A 24,487-nucleotide genomic window follows, 5' to 3' on the forward strand; every position below is an offset into this window, starting at 1 on the left:
TTCAAGACTGTATGTAATGAAACCTAGGATGACCTGGGGTACTAATGTAAGAAATAACACATAAAAAAACAAAAAACTGCATAGTTTCCTAGGAACGCGAAGCGAGGCGGCCATCTCTGTCGGCGCCGGAAGTAGTTGAAGGGGGAGAGGAAGAAGAGCAAGAAGAGCGTGACAAATACACCCCCCCCCACACCCTTGCCACCGATGCTGATAGAAATCCTAGTGGAAACACTGACACACACACACACACACACACACACACACACACACACAGAAACTAAAACAGGCATGCACACAAGTCCGCCCAGTTCCAGACTACAGTATATACCACCAGGGAAGTAATTGCCTGCATGCCACACTTAGGGGGGTGGCAGGTAGCCTAGTAGTTAGAGCGTTGGACTAGAGCCTTGGACCGAAAGGTTGCAATATCAAATCCCCGAGCTGACAAGGTAAAAATCTGTCGTTCTGCCCCTGTACAAGGCAGTTAATCCACTGTTCCTAGGCCGTCATTGAAAATAAGAATTTGTTCTTAAAACTGACTTGCCTAGTTAAAAAAGAGGATACAATGCACAGGTCACAGACAAACAGTCTGATGATTATACAGGCTTATTGAGCTGTCTCATTTTAAAGACAGTTAATTACACACACCACACCTAACTTTAGGAGGATCAATTAGCCTAAACCATGACAAGACCAAACACAGGTATGGTTAACTAACCACTCAGCATCAGTATAGCTGTAGGCAATAAACATTCAGATGGCAATAGGGTTGATACAGGTTTTGCGGATTATTTTCATTCTCTCTCCATCTCCCTCAGGCCCTCTTCCTCGCTCTGAAAATTCTGGCTCAGCTCTGGTTACATGAGGCTAAATTGACTAATGGAAATCAACCTCTCTTTCATCCTGCTCTTTAATGCGAGAGATGGAGGAATTTCCAAGGTGCTGAAGAGCTGTGTTTTCTTGACAGGGTGACGGTTGGAGGTGTTCTGTTTTCTTTAGAGGGTTACGGTACTTTTGGGGTTAGACTGGCTTGTTCTGTGAAGAGAGGCGGATTAGCTCGGACCCAGAGGAAGGAAGGAAAAGATATGTGGAATACACACACACATCTCCTTCCAGCTGAGATTCAAACTAGGGAGGAGAGGAAAGGAGGCAAATCCAAAACACATTTTCACCCTTCCTTGGACATGTGGAACTTGTCTTGCAAGTGTTTTCTTTTCATCAGGCTCGTGTTTGTCTGTGGGGTTTTAACAGGGTCTTTTCTCTCTCCAGGGGGATTAACCTGACCCAATTCATGCAAACCCTAACTTTGACCTTCTAACCACATCATCCCAATCTATGGTGAGAAGTCATCTACAGTGTAGACATTTTGGTCAACTTCAGAACTGGGTGCTTTTCTATCCAATCGACTCTTGATATTGTAAGCATGCCTGTATGGGAATGTTGTGACAGAGTGCACTAAACTGAAGCATGCCGTTACAAGGTCCAGAAATGGGATTGACCTGGTTGCCATACATACAGTGCATTCGGAAAGTATTCAGACCCCTTGACTTTTTCCACATTTTCTAACATTACAGCCTTGTTCTAAAATTGAATAACCCCCCCGATAAATCTACACACAATACCCCGAATGACAAAGCAAAAACAGGTTTAAAGAATTTTGGGCTAATTGATCAAAAATACAAAACTGATATCATATTTACATAACTATTCAGACCCTTTATTCAGTACTTTGTTGAAGCACCTTTGTCAGCAATTACAGACTAGAGTCTTCGTGGATATGATATGAAAAACATCCCCACCGCATGATGCTACCACCACCATGCTTCATTGTAGGGATGGTGCCAGGTTTCTTCCAGATGTGACACTTGGCATTCAGGCCAAAGAGTTCAATCTTGGTTTCATCAGACCAGATCATCTTGTTTCTCATGGTCTGAGAGTCTTTTTAGTGCCTTTTGGCAAACTCAAAACGGGCTGTCATGTGCCTTTTACTGAGGAGTGGCTTCTGTCTGGCCACCCTACCATAAAGGCCTGATTGGTGGAGTGCTGCAGAGATGGTTGTCCTTCTGGAAGGTTCTCCCATCTCAACAAAGGCACTCTGGAGCTCTATCAGAGTGACCATCGGGTTTCTTCTCCCCCGATTGCTCAGTTTAACCAGGTGGCCAGCTCTAGGAAGAGTCTTGGTGGTTCTAAACTTCTTCCATTTAAGAATGATGGAGGCCACTGTGTTCTTGGGGAACTTCAATGCTGCAGAAATGTTTTGCTACCCTTCCGCAGATCTGTGCGTCAACACAATCCTGTCTCAGAACTCTACGGACAATTCCTTCGACCTTATGGCTTGGTTTTTGCTCTGACATGCACTGTCAACTGTGGGACCTTATATAGACCAGGTGTGTGCCTTTCCAAATCATGTCCAATCAATTTAATTGACCACATCTCAAGGATGATCAATGGAAACAGGATGCACCTGAGCTCAATTTCGAGTCTCATAGCAAAGGGTCTGAATACTGATGGAAATAAGGTACTTCTGTTTCTTACATACATTTGCAAACTTTTCTAAAAACCTGTTTTTGCTTTGTCATTATGGGGTATTGTGTGTAAAACAATTAAATCCATTTTAGCATAAGGCTGTAACGTAACACAATGTTGAAAAAGTCAAAGGGTCTGAATACTTTCTGAATGCAGTGCAATATAAGCCAGATATTTCTGGGAGGAGCTGAGGGGACCCACCGTTGGGGAGATTCTAGTTAAAAGCAGAACATAAAAAGAAGGAGTGTTGATTGTGTGTATAGATGTGATATGGAGCACAGCATGTAGAAACCCCCTAGTGGGTGTGTGTTGTGGTCTGCAGCACAAGCAAGACGTGTGAAACAGACGCACCCCTATTCTCTTTTACCCCGGAGAGCGAGGGGGACAGAAAGAATGAGTGAGCAGAAAAGAAAGAGAGTAGGAAAGAGGAGTGTGGTGTGTAAATGTCAGGCTCTGTGAGTAGTGTGTCGGAGTGACACGGACTGCGACCACCAGCCCTTTACTACCCGGGTCCCTCCTCTATGCCGGTGACCACAATCACCACACACACTCGAAACACACATACTCTCAAACACACACACAGTGAAATGAGGGTGTCCCTGTCACCCAGCCGTATCACAGCCACACCACAGCCGAGGGGCGAGAGAGAAAATCGTCACACTGCATGCCTGAGATGCTTCACTGGCCCATGTCTCTACTGGCCCATGTCTCTTCTACCCCGGGTTTCCCTATCTCATGACGCCCACACATCTTACACCTCTTCCCCTTATAATGAGTCAATACATATTTAAATGTTACACAATGACATTTGGACATTCACCCAGCTATAGGTTGAGGCCTTTCCAAAATGGCACTTTCATAACTGTTGCACAACAATGGCCAAAATGTACAGAAAATATACAGAAGTCCCACTGATATAATAAACACACAGAAACTGTCACAAAAAGTACCTGGAACAATACTCTGTTAAAAGCAGCGGGGCTGATCTCAGGTGTTTGGTTTCAGAACAAAAATGTATATCATGTCTGCATGGTGCCACCAAAAGTTCCAAGATAGTTATTTCATAGCTATGCTTGCTTGCAGCAGTGTATGCAGTTCCAAGCAAGGCATAGATATGGGGGTCTTCTCATACATATATTCTCATCACAGAGACTCTAAAGGTTACCTAACCACAACAACACGGTGTGCCACAATGCTCCTGACCCTCTGACTCACAGACGCTCACAGCACAACCACATGTGGGCAGAGAAAACTACAATAGAGGGGGGCTAGCAGAGAGAGAGAAGAAAGAGAGGCCATGAGGTGTGACAGAGCAATGTGTTGCTAGCTGGGAATCCCTCTGCTCTCAACAGGCCCGCTGAAAAAAAGAAAGGGTCGCATGGGAGGATTCAGATGAGTGCACCTGGTGCAGGGGTAGACAGAAAAGTTAGAGCTAAATTACAGTAAATGCTCTCACCCTTCCCCTCCTGGCTGCTTGACAGAAACCCCGACCCATGTTTGATAGGTCAAAGAGCAACAGGGGTGGGGGAGATTGAGACCTATAGATTTGAGTAATTTATCAGACACTTAAAGTTAGTGTTGGTTGCACAATATTGTAACTTTTCCAACTAACCAGATAAAATCAAATCAAGCTTCAAATCAAATCAAATTTGATTTGTCACATACACATGGTTAGCAGATGTTAATGCGAGTGTAGCGAAATGCTTGTGCTTCTAGTTCCGACCATGCAGTAATATCTAACAAGTAATCTAACCTAACAATTTCACAACAAATACCTTATACACGCAAGTGTAAAGGAATGAATACGAATATGTACATTAAATATTTAAATGAGTGATGGCCGTACGGCATAGGCAAGATGCAGTAGATGGTATAGAGTACAGTATATACATATGAGATGAGTAATGTAGGCTATGAAAACATTATATAAAGTAGCATTGTTTAACCTCTCTAGGGTAGGTGAGACACTCACGTCCCACCAGGCGAACATCCGGTGAAACTGCAGAGAGCTAACATTCTAAATACACCATTCGTTGTATTAAACATTGTTGTAAATACATGTATCTTACATCATTTAAAAGATGAGCGTCTTATTAATCCAGCCGCTGTGTCAGATTTCAAAAAGGCTTTACAGCAAAAGCAAACATGCGATTTACTGAGGACGGCGCCCAACACACACAAGTATTACTAGCATTTTCCAACCAAGCATTAGCGTCACGAAGGTCATAAATAACAATAAAATAAATCACTTACCATTGAAGATCTTCCTCTGGTGGCAATGCCAAGTGTCCTAACTACACAGTGAATGTTCGTTTTGTTTGATAAAATCAATTTTTATAGCCTAACACGAAACATTTGTAAACCGCTTGCATCGTGATTTCCATCTCATTCAACTTTGGACGAAGCGTTCGTGGTAATTACACACACTAAACAAATGTTTATCCAGTCATGGTTGGGTTCATTGCAATCCTCTGGTTGTTACTAACACAACCATACATGATGTCTATTTTCCAGGAACGTATTGACCGAAACCAACCGATTTGAAGACACCAATCAATAACCTCATTGCGCACCAATGGTAGGACCGGTCTATCATTGATTGACTGTATTTTGGCCCAAGGACCACTGATCATCTTTCATCGTTCCCTGTACTCTATATATATCTGTTTATTTTATGTGTTGATACAGGGCTCATACGTGAAAGTATTGTTACTTAAAAAAAATATTTCACAGTGGCAGTGATCCGGATTATGAGCCGCCAATGTCTAGGTGTTCATCTCCCTCTGAAGCTGGTCCATCCAGCCGGACCCCCGCTGTCTCCGGCTCCACACCTACCCAGCCATCTAGAGTTGTGAAGTCAGTGACAAAGAAGAGGAGGTGGGGAAGAGAGAAACCTGCAGACAGAGGGCCAGAGGGTCGTTGGCACTCTGTGTTAGAAGATGATGTGGAACCAAATCCACCAGTTTTTAGACCCAAAAGGCAGCCAGGACCTCAACTAGACATGACTGCAAAGTACAGCCCCCTTCAACTGTTTCAACTGTTTTTCACCTCGTCAGTTGTTGATTCCCTGGTGGCGAACACCAATAAGTATGGGGCTAAGAAGCAGGCAGGAAAGAAAGAGGCATGGAAGACCATTTCCATGTCAGACCTTTTCTGCTACTTTTCAATGGTCATTTACATGGGGCTGGTGAAGTTGAAAACTCTAAGGGACTACTGGAAAACGTCAGCTCTCTATCAACTGCCTTTCCCCATCACTGTCATGTCTTGTAAAAGGTTTCTGACAATCTCACAGGCGCTTCACATCAGTGACCCAGAAGTTGATGGGGAGAATGACAAGAAGAGAGGCACACCAAGGTTTGATAGGCTCTGTAAAATAAAACCTCTCTACCCCAGCATCGTTGATGCCTGCAAGACTTATTTTCAACCCATCCAGAACCTGTCCATAGATGAGAGGATGGTAGCCTCAAAGGCCAGAATCAGCCTCAAACAACACATGCGTAACAAACCAACCAAATGGGGTTACAAGCTGTTTGTTTTGGCTGATTCTGTGTGTGCCTACACTTGCAATTATTTTGTTTATGAGGGGAAAAACAGTTTTGCTACTGGTAATGGACTGAGTTATGATTCCGTTATGAAGTTATTGGATTTTCAACTGCTGGGCAAGGGCTACAAACTGTTTGTGGACAACTTCAACACAAGCGCTACCCTGTTTACAGAGCTGAGGAAGCACAAGACCATGAAATGGTACAAAACACTTTTCTATCATTTCATTGACATTGCTGTTGTGAATTCCTTCATCCTCCAGAAGGAAATGGCCAAGATCTGTGGACAGCCCCCCATCTCACAGCTAGCCTTCAGGGAGCTGCTCATCCAGGAGCTTGCTAGCTACAGCAAGTCCACTGCAGCACCTTCTGCTCCAACCAGTGGTGTTCACCTGTCCAGATTCACAGGGCAAAAAGGGCACAGTAGGGAGACGTCGTTGTGCCCTTTGTCACAGGAAATGCCCCATCACCTGCACCACCTGTTCAGTAAGCCTCTGCTTTACAGCAGAAAGAGACTGCTATGGGCCATGGAACCAGCAGCACAATATTGTGTAGAGGACTGAGGGTCTTCACAATATTGTAAATAGAAAATGTGTAAATAGTTACCCTTGTTATTTGTTTGTTTATTATTTAATTATTTTTTTCATATATATAAAAATTATTTTGGGGTGTGTTAGAATAGCATTTATGTATTTTGTATATAGTTCTTTCCTTCAAAATGTATCACTGTACCAATTCAGCCACTTGGGTACATTTGGGTACATTTGTGTGGGACACCTGGGTGACTTCATGCTCAATGTCATGTAGCTCGCTCATTTTTGAAGTTATCTGTCTAAAACTTTGCTCAGCTATTGGTGCCATCTTATGTTCTTCATTCAAATCATCCACAACATCCTATCTGTATGTTTGGCTGTTCTTGGTCATTTGAAAGAAGATGCAGCAAAAACAAAAACCAGAAAATAAATGTATGTTTATTTCCTTATATTGTATTCTACCAGATATATTGTGTTATATTCTCCTACATTCAATTCACATTTCCACAAAATTCAGAGTGTTTCCTTTCAAATGACACCAGGAATATGCATATCCTTGCCTCTGGGCCTGAGCTACAGGCAGTTAGATTAGGGTATGTCTTTAGGTGGAAATTGAGAAGAAGGGAGGGTACCCCAAAGAAGTTAGTGGCTAGTGATACATTTAATTACATCAAGATGGCAAGATGCAGTAGATGGTGTAGTTTACAGTATATACATATGAGATGAGAAATGGGTGAACAGCCAGTGGCTCGGGTGGTTGTTGTCCTTGATGATCTTTTTGGCCTTCCTGTGACATCAGGTGGTGTAGGTGTCCTGGAGGGCAGGTAGTTAGCACCCGGTGATGCATTGTGCAGACGTTACTACCCTTTGGAGAGCCTTGCGGTTGTGGGCGGAGCAGCTGCCATACCGGGCGGTGAAAGTTTGTGAGTGTTTTTGGTGACAAGACACATTTCTTCAGCCTCCTGAGGCTGCTGCGCCTTCTTCACCATGCTGTCTGTGTGGATGGACCATTTCAGTTTGTCCGTGATGTGTACGCCGAGGAACTTAAAACTTTCTACCCTCTCCACTACTGTCCCGTCAATGTAGATAGGGGGCTGCTCCCTCTGCTGTTTCCTGAAGTCCACGATCATCTCCTTTGTTTTGTTGACATTGAGTGTGAGGTTATTTTCCTGACACCACACTCCGAGGGCCCTCACCTCCTCCCTGTAGGCCGTCTCGTCGTTGTTGCTAATCAAGCCTACCACTGTAGTGTCATCTGTAAACTTGATGATTGAGTTGGAGGTGTGCATGGCCACGCAGTCGTGCGTGAACAGGGAGTACAGGAGAGGGCTCAGAACACACCCTTGTGGGGAACCAGTGTTGAGGATCAGCGAGTTGGAGATGTTGTTACCTACCCTCACCAGGAAGTCCAGGACCCAATTGCGCAGGGCGGGGTCGAGACCCAGGGTCTCGAGCTTAATGACGAGTTTGGAGGGTACTATGGTGTTGAATGCTGAGCTGTAATCGATGAACAGCATTCTTACATAGGTATTCCTCTTGTCCAGATGGGCTAGGGCAGTGTGCAGTATGATGGCGATTGCGTCGTCAGTGGACCTATTGGGGCGGTAAGCAAATTGGAGTGGGTCTAGGGTGTCAGGTAGGGTGGAGGTGATATGTTCCTTGACTAGTCTCTCAAAGCACTTCATGATGACGGAAGTGAGTGCTACAAGGCGGTCGATCATTTAGCTCAGTTACCTTAGCTTTCTTGGGAACAGGAACAATGGTGGCCCTCTTGAAGCATGTGGGAACAGCAGACTGGGAGAAGGATTGATTGAATATGTCCGTAAACACACCAGCCAGCTGGTCAGCGCATGCTCTGAGGACGCGGCCGGGGATGCCGTCTGGGCCTGCAGCCTTGCAAGGGTTAACAAGTTTAAATGTTTTACTCACGTTGGCTGCAGTGAAGGAGAGCCCACAGGTTTTGTTAGCGGGCCGTGTCAGTGGCACTGTATTGTCCTCAAAGCGAGCAAAGAAGTTGTTTAGTCTGTCAGGGAGTAAGACATCGTGGTCCGCGACGGGGCTGGTTTTTCTTTTGTAGTCCGTGATTGATTGTAGACCCTGCCACATACCTCTCATCTCTGAGCCGTTGAATTGAGACTTCACTTTGTCTCTATACTGACGCTTACCTTGTTTGATTTCCTTTCGGAGGGAATAGCTACACTGTTTGTATTTGGTCATGTTTCAGGTCACCATGTTTCCGGTCCTGATTAAAAGCAGTGGTTAGCGCTTTCAGTTTTGCGCGAATGCTGCCATCAATCCAAGGTTTCTGTTTGGGAAATGTTTTAACAGACGCTGTGGGTACTACATCACCGATACACTTAGCAAATAAACTCGCTCACCGAATCAGCGTATTCATCAATGTTGTTGTTCGATGTTTTGCGGAACATATCCCAGTCCACGTGATTGAAGCAATCTTGAAGCATGGAATCCGATTGGTCAGACCTAAGCGCGGGTGCTTCCTGTTTTAGTTTCTGTTTATAGGCTGGGAGCAACAAAATGGAGTCATGGTCAGCTTTTCCAAAAGGAGGGTGGGGGGGGGGCCTTATTGGCATCACGGAAGTTAGAATAACAATGATCCAGGGTTTTGCCAGCCCGGGTTGTGCAATCGATATGCTGATAGAATTTAGGGAGCCTTGTTTTCAGATTAGCCTTGTTAAAATCCCCAGCTACAACAAATGCAGCCTCAGGATATGTGGTTTCCAGTTTACATATAGTCGAATGAAGTTCTTTCAGGGCCGTCTGTGTCTGCTTGGGGGGAATATACACGACTGTGATTATGATCGAAGAGAATTCTCTTGGTAGATAATGCGGTCGGCATTTGATTGTGAGGAATTCTAAGTCAGGTGAACAAAAGGACTTGTGTTCCTGTATGTTGTTATGATCACACCACATCTTTATCTATACAGCACGTCAGACATGGAATACAACGCAATGTGCTTCACAGAAAAAAAACTAATAAAAAACAAGAAAAATAAATGCTGAAATATTTTCTACACAACAAACATAAGATAAAAAACAAAAGATAGTTGCTAAATGTCAAGGTGTGTTTGTGTGAGAGAGAGCGAGGAGTATTATAAGAGAGGTTATTTCTTTCCAGCTGAGAATCAAACAATGGAGGGGGAGAAAGTAAATCAAAAAAACATTTTCACCCTTCCCTGGACATGTGGAACTTGTCTTGTGAGTGTTTTCTTTTCATCAGGCTCGTGTTTGACTGTGGGGTTTTAACAGGGTCCTTTCTCTCTCCAGGGGGATTGTACTGACCTAATAAATGCAAACCCTAACTCTGGCCTTCTAACCACAGCATCACAATCTGTGGAGAGAAGTCATCTACAGTGTAGAGATTTTGGTCAACTTCAGAACTGGGTGCATTTCTATCCAGTCAACTCTTAATATTGTAAGCATAACAGTATGGGACTGTTGTGACTGTTTGAACTAAACCAGAGCATGCTGTTACAACAAAGTCCAGAAATAAGACTGATCTGTTTGCCATACATAACATAAGCCAGATATTTCTGGGTGGAGCTGAGGGGACCCACCATTGGTGAGAATCTAGTTAAAAGCAGAACATAAAAAGAAGGAGTGTTGATTGTGTGTATAGATGTGATATGGAGCACAGCATGTAGAAACCCCCTAGTGGGTGTGTGTTGTGGTCTGCAGCACAAGACGTGTGAAACAGACGCACCCCTATTCTCTTTTACCCCGGAGAGCGAGGGGGACAGAAAGAATGAGTGAGCAGAAAAGAAAGAGAGTAGGAAAGAGGAGTGTGGTGTGTAAATGTCAGGCTCTGTGAAAGAGCAGTGTGTCGGAGTGACACGGACTGCGACCACCAGCCCTTTACTCCTGGGTCCCTCTTCTATGCTGGTGACCACAATCACCACACACACTCGAAACACACATACTCTCAAACACACACACAGTGAAATGAGGGTGTCCCTGTCACCCAGCAGCCGAGGGGCGAGAGAGAATTGTCACAGCACCCACACACTGCATGTCTGAGATGTTTCACTGGCCCATGTCTTTACTGGCCCATCGCTCTTCTACTGACGCCCACACATCTTACACCTCTTCCCCTTATAATGAGTCCATACATATTTAAATGTTACACAATGACATTTGGACATTCACCCAGCTATAGGTTGAGGCCTTTCCAAAATGGCACTTTCGTAACTGTTGCACAACAATGGCCAAAATGTACAGAAAATATACAGAAGTCCCACTGATACAATAAACACACAGAAACGGTCACAAAAAGTACCTGGAATAATGTAGAGCGAAAGGAAGTAGAGAAATAATAGAAAAGTAAAACATGTAATAATAAAATGAATACTAAATACACAGTAGCTATATTTTGGCTATATACACCAGTACCGAGTTGATGTGTAGGGGTACAATTTGAGGACATTGAGATAGATACTGTATGTACATATAACTAGGAATAAAGTGACAGATACTAAACAGTAGGAGCAGCGTATGTGATGAAACAAAAAGGGTCAATGCAAAAAGGCTGGGTAGCTATTTGGTTAATTATTGAACAAACTATTTAGCAGTCTTATGGCTAGAGGGTAGAAGCTGTTCAGGGTCCTATTGGTTCCAGACGGCATCGGGACTGCTTGCCGTGCGGTAGCAGAGAGAACAGTCTATGACTTGGGTGGCTTGAGTCTTTGGCAATTTTTAGGGCCTTCCTCTGACACTGCCTGGTATAGAGGTCCTTGATGCTTATAGCAGTGTGTGCAGTTCCAAGCAAGGCGTACATATGAGGGTTTTCTCAAACATATATTCCCATCACAGAGACCCTAAAGGTTATCTAACCACAACAACACAGTAACTCTATCTACCTGATGGTAGAGAGAGACCAGACTAGAAGACAAACACTGGGGGGGGGGGGGGGGGGGGGGTCAAAGAAAGGGAGAGACAGGGTTGGCAGGTGTATAGAGAGGGTAGGATGGAGTGAAGGGGGAGTAGGAAGGAGTGGAAGAAGGGAGAGTGTTGACTGAGAGAGAGTGGGATGGAGGGCGGGAGGGAGGGAGAGGGTGGAGTGGAATGGAATGGAGTTGTTCAAATGGGCCAACAGTTTAATAACACCACAGACACGCACTCAGACTCACTCATACAGTACATAGAACTACTGTTCCCCCTGTAGGAGAGTAGGTTGTTGTGGGTCTGAGGGGGAGAGAGGGAGACCCAGACACAAATATAAACATCACTGACTTGATCCTCATCTCTCCCCTTCAAATGTCAAAAGTGTAAAAAATGAGTGCCTATCACTGGGATTGAACACACAACCCTCAGAACTGGAGCTCACGTATTACACATATCCACCAACCCTCTCCACAACACCCTAGCAAAACCTAAGCCTATTGATTATGGCGTAATTTCAGTGATTTGTTTACATAGCTGGTTAGGATAACTAAATTGCTGGTTAGGAGAAAGGTTAGGTGAAATAGTGAGGTTAAGGTTAGGAAAAGGGTTAGGGTTAGGCTTAGCTATAATGCTACAGTTGTCAACAACTGTTGTCGCTGACGCAAAATAAAAGTCCCTGAACCAAAGGCGAGCTTCACTGGGTGTAACTTGATATCAAGAAACGCCTACGGTGCCTTCAGAATGGATTCATACCCCTTGACTTAATCCATATTTTGTTGTGTTACAGCCTGAATTCAAAATGGATTAAAAAATATATATTACCCATCTACACACAATACCACATAATGATAAAGTGAAAACATGTTTTTAGACATTTTTGCAAATTTATTGAAAATGAAATACAGAAATATCTCATTTACAGTACATAATATTCACAACCCTGAGTCAATACTTTATAGAACCACCTTTGGCAGCGATTACAGCTGTGAGTCTTTATGGGTAAGTCTCTAAGAGCTTTCCACACCTGGATTGTGCAACATTTGCCCATTATTCTTTTCTAAATTCTTCGAGCTCTGTCAAATTGATTGTTGATCATTGCTAGACCACAATTTTCAGACACTGGGTGAATTCAAAGCAGACTGAACAAGGTTTTCCTCTAGGATTTTGCCTGTGATTACCTCTATTCCGTGAATGTTTTATCCTGAAAAACTCCTCAGTCCTTAACAATTACAAGCATACCCATAACATGATGCAGCAACCACTATATTTTCCACTATATTTTCTTTTTCTATACATTTGTAAATATGTTTTGAACATAATTCCACTTATGGGATATTGTGTGGAGGCCAGTGACACAAAATCTCCATTTAATCAAGTTTAAATTCAGGCTATAACAAAACCAAATTTTGAAAAAGTCAATGGGTGTGAATACTTTCTAAAGGCACTGTAACTGCGGCTCTTTAAATTGGCTGGTCATGACATCGTACCCGGTCCCCCTCCCAGAGAACCCTGCTGGCACACTGCCAGACCTACATATTGTGAAAGTCCTGCCGTCCCACACATGCACTCACTCACTCACTCACTCACTCACTCACTCACTCACTCACTCACTCACTCACTCACTCACGCACACCTCCTTTACACCTCTTCCTCTGGTTCCTTCTTCCTCTTTCTCTGTACAGATTCCTCCTAGCTTGTGTTTCCCAAAAATAATATTGTAACATACCTAATGTAACATTGTAACATAACTACTGTCTTTTAAATTGTTTTCTGCCCCACCAAATAAACAAATCAATGCTTCCAGCCATTATTCAAGGAGAGCCAGCACTGAGGATAGTCAGCCATTGTGCTCCCTCAGGACAGTGGAAGTGTATGAGACACACTGCACAGGGGCTGGTTCACACAACAATGGCCTTCAGACAGACATAACAAAGTTGTCCTGTTTATTTAGCTCTCCACAGTATGCCTCTACTCTTGGGCTCTGGATGCTACTGCCTACCTCTGAGTCTGAGACGGCACAGTGGAGCAGAAGGAAAGCGAAAGTAGGGTGTGTGTGTGTGTCATACCTGTGGGGTCAGGCTAAGTCAGCTGTTCTGAGGTGACGGAGTGAAACTCCTACATGCTGCCCACCTGAACCATGACCTTCAACAAGGGAGGTGAAAGAGGAGGAGGGAGGAGAGAGAGGGTAGAGAGGAGGAGGGAGGTTAGGAGAGAGAGAGGGGAGAAAGGGAGGGGAGAGAGGGAATGGCGGGGTGGGGGTTCTACTAAGCTACATGGAATTGTTTTATGAAGGTCATACCAAGGATCATTTTGTTATTTGATTTAGAATTTTAAGACCCTTTGAAGAACCTCCCAAAAATATTAAAACCATTCTTTTATAAACAATTGGTATTTGGCCTTACGTCTTTCAGCCCATACAAGCACATTGAACAACAAATTCACTAAATGGAACAACAGATAGTCCCCCCACAAAAATCTAAAGGAAGTTTGTTCTGAAGTGTCCATATATACACCACTGTACTTCCATTATTTTTTTCAACTGACCTTCACACGAGTCTTGTGACAACAACCAACATGTACGTGAGAATCTCACCTTTCCATGGAGGGGTCACGTTAGTGTGTAGCCCAAAATGTTTGGACGCTACAGACAGAAGTTGGCAGGTCGGCTTCAGACAAGTGCCAAAACACTTGTGAGGGTCGTAGAGCGAAACAGATTAAGATGGTTAAAAGAACACAGACACTGGACAGAGAGACTCTGCCTAGAAGGCCAGCGTCCCGGAGTCACCTCTTCACTGTTGACGTTGAGACTGGTGTTTGCGGGTACTATTTAATGAAGCTGCCAGTTGAGGACTTGTGAGGCATCTGTTTCTCAAACTAGACACTCTAATGTACTTGTCCTCCTGCTCAGTTGTGCACCGGGGCCTCCCAGTTTCAGAAGAAAGTCTTTGTTTCTGGCCATTTTGAGCCTGTAATTGAACCCACAAATGCTGATGCTCCAGATACTCAACTAGTCTAAAGAAGGCCAGTTTTATTACTTCTTTAATCAGTACAACACTTTTCAGCTGTGCTAATTTAATTTTTAATTAATTTTAAAAGGCTAATTGATCATTAGAAAACCCTGATCAATTAGCCTTTTAAAATGATAAACTTGGATTAGCTAACACAACGTGCCATTGGAACACAGGAGTGATGGTTGCTGATAATGGGCATCTGTACGCCTATGTAGATATTCCATAAAAATATGCTGTTTCCAGCTACAATAGTAATTTACAACATTAACAATGTCTACACTGTATTTCTGACCAATTTGATGTTATTTTAATGGACAAGAAATGTGCTTTTTCTTTCAGAAACAAGGACATTTCTAAGTGACCCCAAACACACATGCAGGCAAGCACGCACACACACAGTTCCAGCCATCCACTGGTTGCTGTTAGTTTAATATGGAATTTCAGTGTGAGGACAGTACAGTATATCTTGCTCAACAACCTCTCACAGTCTTACTTCAGAATGTGACGTTTGTCCATAAACGTCAAATTAAGTTTGGGCAATAATTCCGGGTTAAGGAATGAAAAATAATTGACTAACACTGGAATTGAATACGCGAGCCTCAGAGCCGGAGCTCGCGGCTTACGCCCATCATCCATCTCTTTCCACAAGCCTACTTGATGGTAATAGAGCTCACCGTTGCCCCTAGTGTTTGGTTTTTAAGCAGGCATTTGATGTCCTGGGGACCTCAACGGACATCAAATTTCACGTTGGATCTTGAGCAACCAAGCTGATCCTGCTCCCATCTTTATATGGGCAGGTTAAAGGCGTAAGCATGTTTCAGTTCAGCTGGCGGCTAGCTGAAATTGGCTAGGCGAACCGAACGAGTGTGGTCAAATACTCCCTTAAGCCTTAAACCTTTGGCTTGAAAACAAGAAAATAGCAGCAATAGTTCTGTTGTCCATTTTGAGTCACCGTAGCCAGTATACACTTTATCAAAATAGTTTGAAATAATCTAAGATAACTCAAGAAAATGTATCATTAATATTGACATTTTTGCCAAAGAGATCTCAGAATTTTACATCTAACTAAGATGTTTGGTGGAGTATTTTTCTCAATGAAACAATGTGCAAGACAATGAGTTGTCTCTCGTTGAAGGACAACAAAGACGTTATTGAAGAATCCCTACTGTTGACCAATCTGACAAAGGGATGAAGACTTTGGATCCGAACTTCGACTTGCCTCTATAAAAAAATGTGTGTGCCTGAACAGCCGGTGTGTGTGTGTGGATGTAATTATTGGCACACACACACACACACACAGAAACACACACACACACACACACACACACACACACACACACACACACACACACACACACACACACACACACACACACACACACACACACACACACACACACACACACACACACACACACACACACACACACACAGAAACACACACACACACACACACACACACACACACACACACACACACACACACACACACACACACACACACACACACACACACACACACACACACACACACCTATTCCCCTCCACCTCTGTGTGTGTGTGTGTGTGTGTGTGTGTGTGTGTGTGTGTGTGTGTGCGTGCGACAGTGCCAATAATTACGTCCACAAGTGTCTGTGTGTGTGTTCTAGGTTAAGCAGGGCATATCTCTGAAAGACAAATAGCTGCTTCACATTTACCTTTAGATGTCAGTTTGGAGCCAATAGATATTGGAAAAGCAAACTGGGGTTGTAGTCTGAAACAGGCGTTTGAAGGACTTATAAGGGCAATAGTGTCAGTCTGCTATGGGAACTGCCAGCCAAATATCCTCTCCGCTTATTTAACTTCTATATTTATGGGCACGTTTCAGCCTCCTGGCAGGGGCAACCAGGTTTTTGTTTAAAATGTCCTGGTACTGGTGCATGAATGATGCTGTTGACCTTAACAGGAGCACAAAAGTACTGTAGGTATGGGGTTATTTTCTGCTTATGTGTAACAGGTGTGAAATGGCTAGCTAGTTAGCGGTGCGCACTAGTAGGGTTTCAATCGGTGAAGTCACTCGCTTTGAGACATTGAAGTAGTTGTTTCCTTAGCTCTACAAGTGCTGCGGCTTTTGTGGAGCGATAGGTAACGATGCTTCGTGGGTGACTTGATTTGGTCAGAGGATCCCTGGTTCGACACCAAACCCACCACTGGTGTGTGTTGTCAAAGAGCTCAATTTTCATGTCAAATTTAAGCACCTGAGTTTGCTAAACAGCATTGGTATTGGATTGGAACCGGTGCTATGGCCAGATGACATGAAAATGTAGCTCAAGGGCCATGCATAACAGTGGTGGGTTTGATGTCGAGATAGGGATGTGTGAGCAGAAAATAACCCCATGCCTACTGTCAAATATGGTGGTTATTACCTTTGCCAGGATTTTCCAGCAAGACAATAACCCCAAGCACACAGCAAAATCCCCAAAGAAATGGTTGATTGACCACAAAATCTACATTTTGCAATGACCATCACGGTCTCCGGACTTAAAACCCATTGAAACCCTGTGGTTTGAATTGAAGAGGGCAGTCCATAAGAACAGACGAAGAATATCAAGGATCTGGAAAGATTCTGTATGGAGGAATGGTCTAAGATCCCTCCCAATGTGTTCTCCAATCTCATAAAACATTTTAGAAAAAGGCTCAGTGCCGTTATCCTCACAAGGTGAGGTATTGAAAGGAAAACAGGGGTGACAATAATTCTGACCCTTTTTGAGAGAAAAAAAACATGACTTGTTAAACTAAATCTCTTTATCTGAGCAATTGTATTAGTACAAAATGATATAATTGTACCATTTTATTAAGCATACGATACAGATCACTATTTGTATAAAATATTTTCAACAGTCTTTTTTACTCATCTTTATCAAGGGTGCCAATAATTCTGGACCTGACTGTACATAATCATGTCAAAACACTGACCCTCAGAAATTCAACACACAGACACACAGACACATAGACAAGCACACACATGCACGGACAAAGAAAAAGCCATCTCCGAGCCATCAGCTTCTACTGATCCCGAGCTGTCCAATCCAAATCCTCTGCTTCATGGAGGATCTCTATCACAGTTTGTTTATTTAACATTGCTAAGCTTGGCTGATATAACACACTTGCCACACAAATGGCACACAAATGGCACACACACACACACACACACACACACACACACAGTTCTAATACACTCATTACATAAACACTAACATGTTACTCACTCTATTCTCCCCCAGGCCCCAAATGAGTCATTGCTATAAGTAGGAAAACATCAAGGAAAAATATGTGACAATACTGGAATGATACAGGGACAATACTTGCCAACTGCAGAACATTTTTGGCAGATGTTTTTATGGGTAACTACTGCTGCTTTTGGCAAAGTCCTCTTGCTTCTCTGCTCAGCTCTCGGCCTTGGCCTCACACACAGTGACTGATTAATGATTGTGTTAAGACTGTGTGTCTGTGTGTTTGCGTCTGTTTACGTATGTGTGTGTGCATACAGTAAACCCAGAGATACCCTCTGAAACCCAGAAAAGATAATCAGCCACAACATTCAATGAGGGACAGGGAGAGAGAGTGATGTCATTAACAACTTATTATTGTTGTTATTCAACACAACACCTGCAGCCTTGGTGAAAGAGAGAACGCAAATCTCCAGTGAACCATGTAGAGAGAGGGAGGTCTGGGGAGGAGAGAAGAGAGGAAGAAAGTGAATATCCAGTGAACCGTGCACAGAGAGAGAAACTGTTTTTGCAATTCACGTCGATAGACAAATGCAGAAATAATGAAGGGAAGAGAAGAGGAGAGGATTAGGGGAAGTGGGGGTAGTCCAGAGTTAACCAGGAATAGTCCATATAAACTATGCATTCTGCATGAGTTTAATGGTAGTTTCTGCCCAATGCAGATTAGCAGACAGGCCTACACTGTTATGTTTATCACTGAGGGGTATAGATACAGTAGGTCTCTGGCGTGTAAAGATTTCAATGCCAGTAAAGATTTAAATGGGGCTTTCCTGCTTACAGTTCAGCAGAACCACAAGTGTAAATGCAATTGAAATGAAGAGGTTAATATCACAATAAGAGGCTTACATATATATGCATGGAGTGAGAAAAAATATATATATTTAACTATGTTTGAAGCTATTCCAACTATCTGGAAATACTTCACAGCAGCGTCAAAACTCATGCTAAAAAAAATACAAAGCTGAGAGGACATCCCAAAAGCTTAGCGATTAGCTCTTAGCGTTTAGCTCTCTCTCCTTAACACCCCTAACCTAGTGCTGGCTTGCCTCTCGCTAAAATTATGGTAAGCTACACTAGCTGGGTTGCCAAGTGTAGGGAAGGTGATTTCCATTTCCCAGGGGCTTGAGGCTGTGTGTGGATGGAAAATCACCTTCACAATGAAGTGTGTCACAGAATTTAGCTAGGCTAAGCCCATAGCACTGTTTTTAAAGAGGTCATTTGCAGTCCAAACTATAATGCTAATTCCCTTGCAACATATTTGTTGTGCCTATTGTTTACAGTCACTCAAGCGGTATTACTTGCCTCATTATCAAATGCTTTCATTTTTGCTCTAGCTAAGATATTGCAGCCTTGAGTAAGAACTCAACCAACAGAGCTTTATTTGGGTGACACTACAATACAATATCTTCACAAACCATGCTCTCTCTGGTCGCCAGCATATAATGCAGGCATATCTCTGTATACACATACAGTCCCGCATCATACTGTAGGCCTACAGCCCACTCACACCCAAACACTTCAAAGCCTTAGTAGTATTCAGTGTTATTAGCCAGCTAGACTGAATTTCTCACACCATGCAGGACACTGAGTAATAATAATGATAGAGTGGCTCTAAAGTGGATTACCATTCATATTTATACTCTGATAAGCCAGACACACACATCCATCTCTGTTAGCCTGATCCTTTAACTCCAACCTAAAATAGCTGTGAATATGGTCACTAAACTAAAATAGCGATTTAGAGTTTTGGTAAAGCACTGCCGTACATCAATATTATTATTAAATTCCCTGCTGTTATACTCTGTTATGCTCTGTTATGCTTCCAAAACCCTGTTTAAATGTATAATAATCCACCCATGTTAATATATTTGGGTTTCTAAACCATTGGGCTGTGTTTATTTCCACCTGGTGTCTAAATGAGGTAATTTGTTATGTTTTAATAAAGCCGCGGTTTGTCTTGGGTCAGAGCCGTCAGACAGCTAATTGCTTTCTAATCACATCATATGGAAACTCCAGCCGACTCCAGCGAGGGCAGAACGCTGCACTACACAGGTGGAGCGTTGACCTTTTGGGGTTTGTGTGTTATTGTGTGCTATTGTGTGTTATTCTGTGGTGTGTGTGTTATTCTGCCATTCGTGCGTGTTATTCTACGGTGTGTGTGTGTTATTCTGCCATGTGTGTGTGTCAAGGTATTTTGACATGGGGAGTAGTATGGACCCTGCTTTGCGCCAAACTCAAACAGTGTGTGTTAGTATTAGCACAGCTCTGCTTCTATTACAACAACAAAAAACATGTTGCTTGAGGGTTAGTAGTAGGGTGCAGAGGGAAAGGTGCAGGGTGTAGGGTGCAACATGTAGGGTGCAGGGGGCAAGGTGAAGGCTGTATGGCAGCAGCTTATGACCTGAACTATGAAATTCGCTTTTCATGAGGCAGGCAGAGGTCAGTAATCAGACAGGTAGAGGTCAGTAATCCAGGGCAGTTTCACGAGGTACAGGATGGCAGGCAGGCTCCGGGCAAGCAGAATGGTCAAAAAACAGGAGAGCTAGAAAACAAGAACTAACAGGAGTACGGGGAAAAAACGCTATTAGGCTTGACGAGACAAGATGAACTGGCAACAGACAAACAGAGAACACAGGTATAAATCCACCGGGGAAATTGGGGAAGATAGATGACACCTGGAGGGGGGTGGAGACAAGCACAAAGACAGGTGAAAAAGATCAGGGTGTGACAGGGTGGCTACTTTGAAGAATCTCATTAACAGTTGAAGTCGGAAGTTTACACACCTTAGCCAAATACATTTAAACTCAGTTTTCCACCATTCCTGACATTTAATCCTAGTAAAAATTCCCTGTTTAAGGTCAGTTAGGATCATCGCTTTATTTTAAGAATGTGAAATGTCAGAATAATAGAAGAGAGAATGATTTATTTCAGCTTTTATTTTTTCCATCACATTCCCAGTGGGTCAGAAGTTTACATACACTCAATTAGTATTTAGTAGCATTGCCTTTAAATTATTTAACTTGGGTCAAACATTTCTGGTAGCCTTCCTCAAGCTTCCCACAATAAATTGGCCCATTCCTCCTGACAGAGCTGGTGTAACTGAGTCAGGTTTGAAGGCCTCTTTGCTCGCACACGTTTTTTCAGTTCTGCCCACAAATGTTCTATTGGATTGAGGTCAAGGCTTTGTGATGGCCACTCCAATACCTTGAATTTGTTGTACTTGTTGTACCATTTCGCCACTACTTTGAAAGTATGCTTGGGGTCATTGTCCACTTGGAAGACCCATTTGTGACCAAGCTTTAACTTCCTGATTGATGTCTTAAGATGTTGCTTCCATATTTCCACATCATTTTCTCTCCTCATAATGCCATCTATTTTGTGAAGTGCACTAGTCCCTCCTGCAGCAAAGCACCCCCACAACATGATGCTGCCACCTTGGGATGGTGTTCTCCGGCTTGCAAGCCTCCCCCTTTTTCCTCCAAACATAACGATGGTCATTATGGCCAAAGAGTTCTAATTTTGTTTCATCAGACCAGAGGACATTTCTCCAAAAAGTATGATCTTTGTCCCCATGTGCAGCTGCAAACCGCAGTCTGGCTTCTTTATGGCGGTTTTGGAGCAGTGGCTTCTTCCTTGCTGAGCAGCCTTCAGGTTAGGTCGATATAGGACTCGTTCTACTGTGGACATAGATACTTTTGTACCTGTTTCCGCCAGCATCTTCACAAGGTTTTTTGCTGTTGTTCTGGAATGATTTAAACCTTTAATCTCTACGAGACAGAACACTTCTCCTTCCTGAGCGGTATGACGGCTGTGTGGTCCCATGGTGTTTATACTTGCGTACTATTGTTTGTACAGATGAATGTGGTACTTTCAGGCGTTTGGAAATTGCTTCCAAGGATGAACCAGACTTGTGGAGGTCTACAACTTTTGGGTGCTGATTTCTTATGATTTCCCCATGATGTCAAACGAAGAGGCACTGAGTTTGAAGGTAGGCCTTGAAATACATCCACAGGTACACCTCCAATTGACTCAAATGATGTCAATTAGTCTATCAGATGCTTCTAAAGCCATGACATAATTTTCTGGAATTTTCCAAACTGTTTAAAGGCAAAGTCAATTTAGTGTATGTAAACTTCTGACCCATTGGAATTGTGATACAGTGAATTCTAAGTGAAATAATCTGTCTGTAAACATTTGCTGGAAAAATGTCTTGTGTCATGCACAAAGTAGATGTCCTAACCGACTTGCCAAAACTATAGTTTGTTAGAGGTTAAGAAACGAGTTTTAATGACTCTAGCATAAGTGTATGTAAACTTCCGACTTCACCTGTATATAATATGTATTTTAATTTGTTTAACACTTTTTTGGTTACTACATGATTCCATATGTGTTATTTCATAGTTTTGATGTCTTCACTATTACTCTACAAAGTGGAAAATAGTAAAAATAAAGAAAAACCTTGGAATGAGTAGGTGTGGCCAAACTTTTTACTGGTACTGTATATATACTGTATATACACTGAATATACAAAACATTAAGGACACCTGCTCTTTCAATGTGTCACGACCCTTCCCGTTCGGGTGGCGCTCGACGGTCGTCGTCGCCGGCCTACTAGCTGCCATTGATTATTTTCTCCCCCTCCTTATGTGTTTATTGATTACACCTGTTTTGAGTTTGTTGTATTAGTTGGGCTTTATTCGTCAGCCGGCCCGCCCGTTGCTTTGTGCGGGATTGATCATTGTAACCCTGGTGTTTGCTACAGACGAACGTGTTCGTGTATTTAGTGCTGGACTGTTTTCGTTCCCTGTGTCTGGGGCATTTTGTTTGAGCACCCAAAAGTGGGGTGGCCGTGGTTCACCGTGTGTGCATTAAAGGAGCACTATATTGAACTCTCTGCTTTCCTGCGTCTGACTTCACCCTCATGACACCCAGTACCTTACACAATGATATAGACTGATCAGGTGAATCCAAGTGAAAGCTATGATCAATTATTGAAAGTCCTTCTTCGTTTCCGTTATCCAACCCTCTGAAAGAACGTTATCAAGGAAGTTATCTGTAATATTTTTTATTCTGTCCATGGTGTTGGAACGTAGAGGAACATAGAACTTCTGTCAGAGACCTCACTATCGTATTGTTCCCTGCTTACTACCACAATATCATTTAAAAAAATCGAAATATCTGTATTGTCTTTCTGTCACACCTGCTCCCGCTCCCCCTCCCTGGCGCTCGAAGGTGCCAGTCTCCCCAGCATTACGCACTCCTACCACCATCAGTATGCACACCTGCCTTCCCTCGTCACGCATATCAGCGATTATTGGACTCACCTGGACTCAATCACCTGTATCCTTACCTCCCCTATAACTGTCTGTTCCCAAGCTCTATTCCCTGTTTCAGGATTAATGTCCCTTTATCTTTGCGCTGTCCTGTTTGATGTCTGTTCCATATTAAATGTTCTACTCCTCGTACCTGCTTCTCCTATGCAGTGTCGGTCTTCACAGCATCCAGAAGCCATCATACGAAGCATCGGGGAGTGCTGGCTTTCCGGTTGGTGGTGTCGTTGGGTCCAGTGGCCGCCGCCGATGGACCCGGGGGTGCCTAAGCCAGCTCAAATCAAATTGTATTGGTCACATACACGTGGTTGTGTATGGCTAGAGATTTGAGTCAGTATGTTGGCAGCAGCCACTCAATGTTAGTGATGGCTGTTTAACAGTCTGATGTATTTGAGATAGAAGCTGTTTTTCAGTCTCTCTGTCCCTGCTTTGATGCACCTTTACTGACCTCGCCTTCTGGATGATAGCAGGGTGAACAGGCAGTGGCTCGGGTGGTTGTTGTCCTTGATGATCTTTTTGGCCTTCCTGTGACATTGGGTGGTGTAGGTGTCCTGGAGGGCTGGTAGTTTGCTTCCAGTGATGCGTTGTCCAGACCTCACTATCCTCTGGAGAGCCTTGCGGTTGTGGGCGGAGCAGTTGCCGTACCAGGTGGTGATAAAAGTTTGTGAGTGTTTTTGGTGACAAGCCAAATTTCTTCAGCCTCCTGAGGTTGAAGAGGCGCTGTTGCAGCTTCTTCACCATGCTGTCTGTGTGGGTGGACCATTTCAGTTTGTCCGTGATGTGTACGCAGAGGAACTTAAAACTTTCCACCTTCTCCACTACTGTCCTGACAATGTGGATAGGGGGGTGCTCCATCTGCTGTTTCCTGAAGTCCACGATCATCTCCTTTGTTTTGTTGACGTTGAGTGTGAGGTTATTTTCCTGACACCACACTCCAAGGGCCCTCACCTCCTCCCTGTAGGTCGTCTCGTCATTGTTGGTAATCAAGCCTACCACTGTAGTGTCGTCTGCAAACTTGATGATTGAGTTGGAGGCGTGCATGGCCATGCAGTCATGGGTGAACAGGGAGTACAGGAGAGGGCTGAGAACACACCCTTGTGGGCCCCCAGTGTTGAGGATCAGCGGGGTGGAGATGTTGTTTCCTACCCTCACCACCTGGGGTGGCCTGTAAGTGGAAGCTATTTGGGCTTCCACGTCCTAGCTGGCTCGGGATGTTTTGTTGTCCTGGTTGGCTCGGCAGACGCCCATCCCACGTCAGGCCTCAGCCTTCTCGTCAGGGTTTTACGCCTCAGCCAGCTCGCCAAGTAACTACGCTTCAGTCAGCTCATCAGGCTCCCACATTCCAGCAGGATCATCAGGCTGTCACGCCTCAACCAG

Source organism: Oncorhynchus kisutch, linkage group LG13 (assembly GCF_002021735.2).
Source record: "Oncorhynchus kisutch isolate 150728-3 linkage group LG13, Okis_V2, whole genome shotgun sequence".
NCBI classification, from domain to species: Eukaryota; Metazoa; Chordata; class Actinopteri; order Salmoniformes; family Salmonidae; genus Oncorhynchus; species Oncorhynchus kisutch.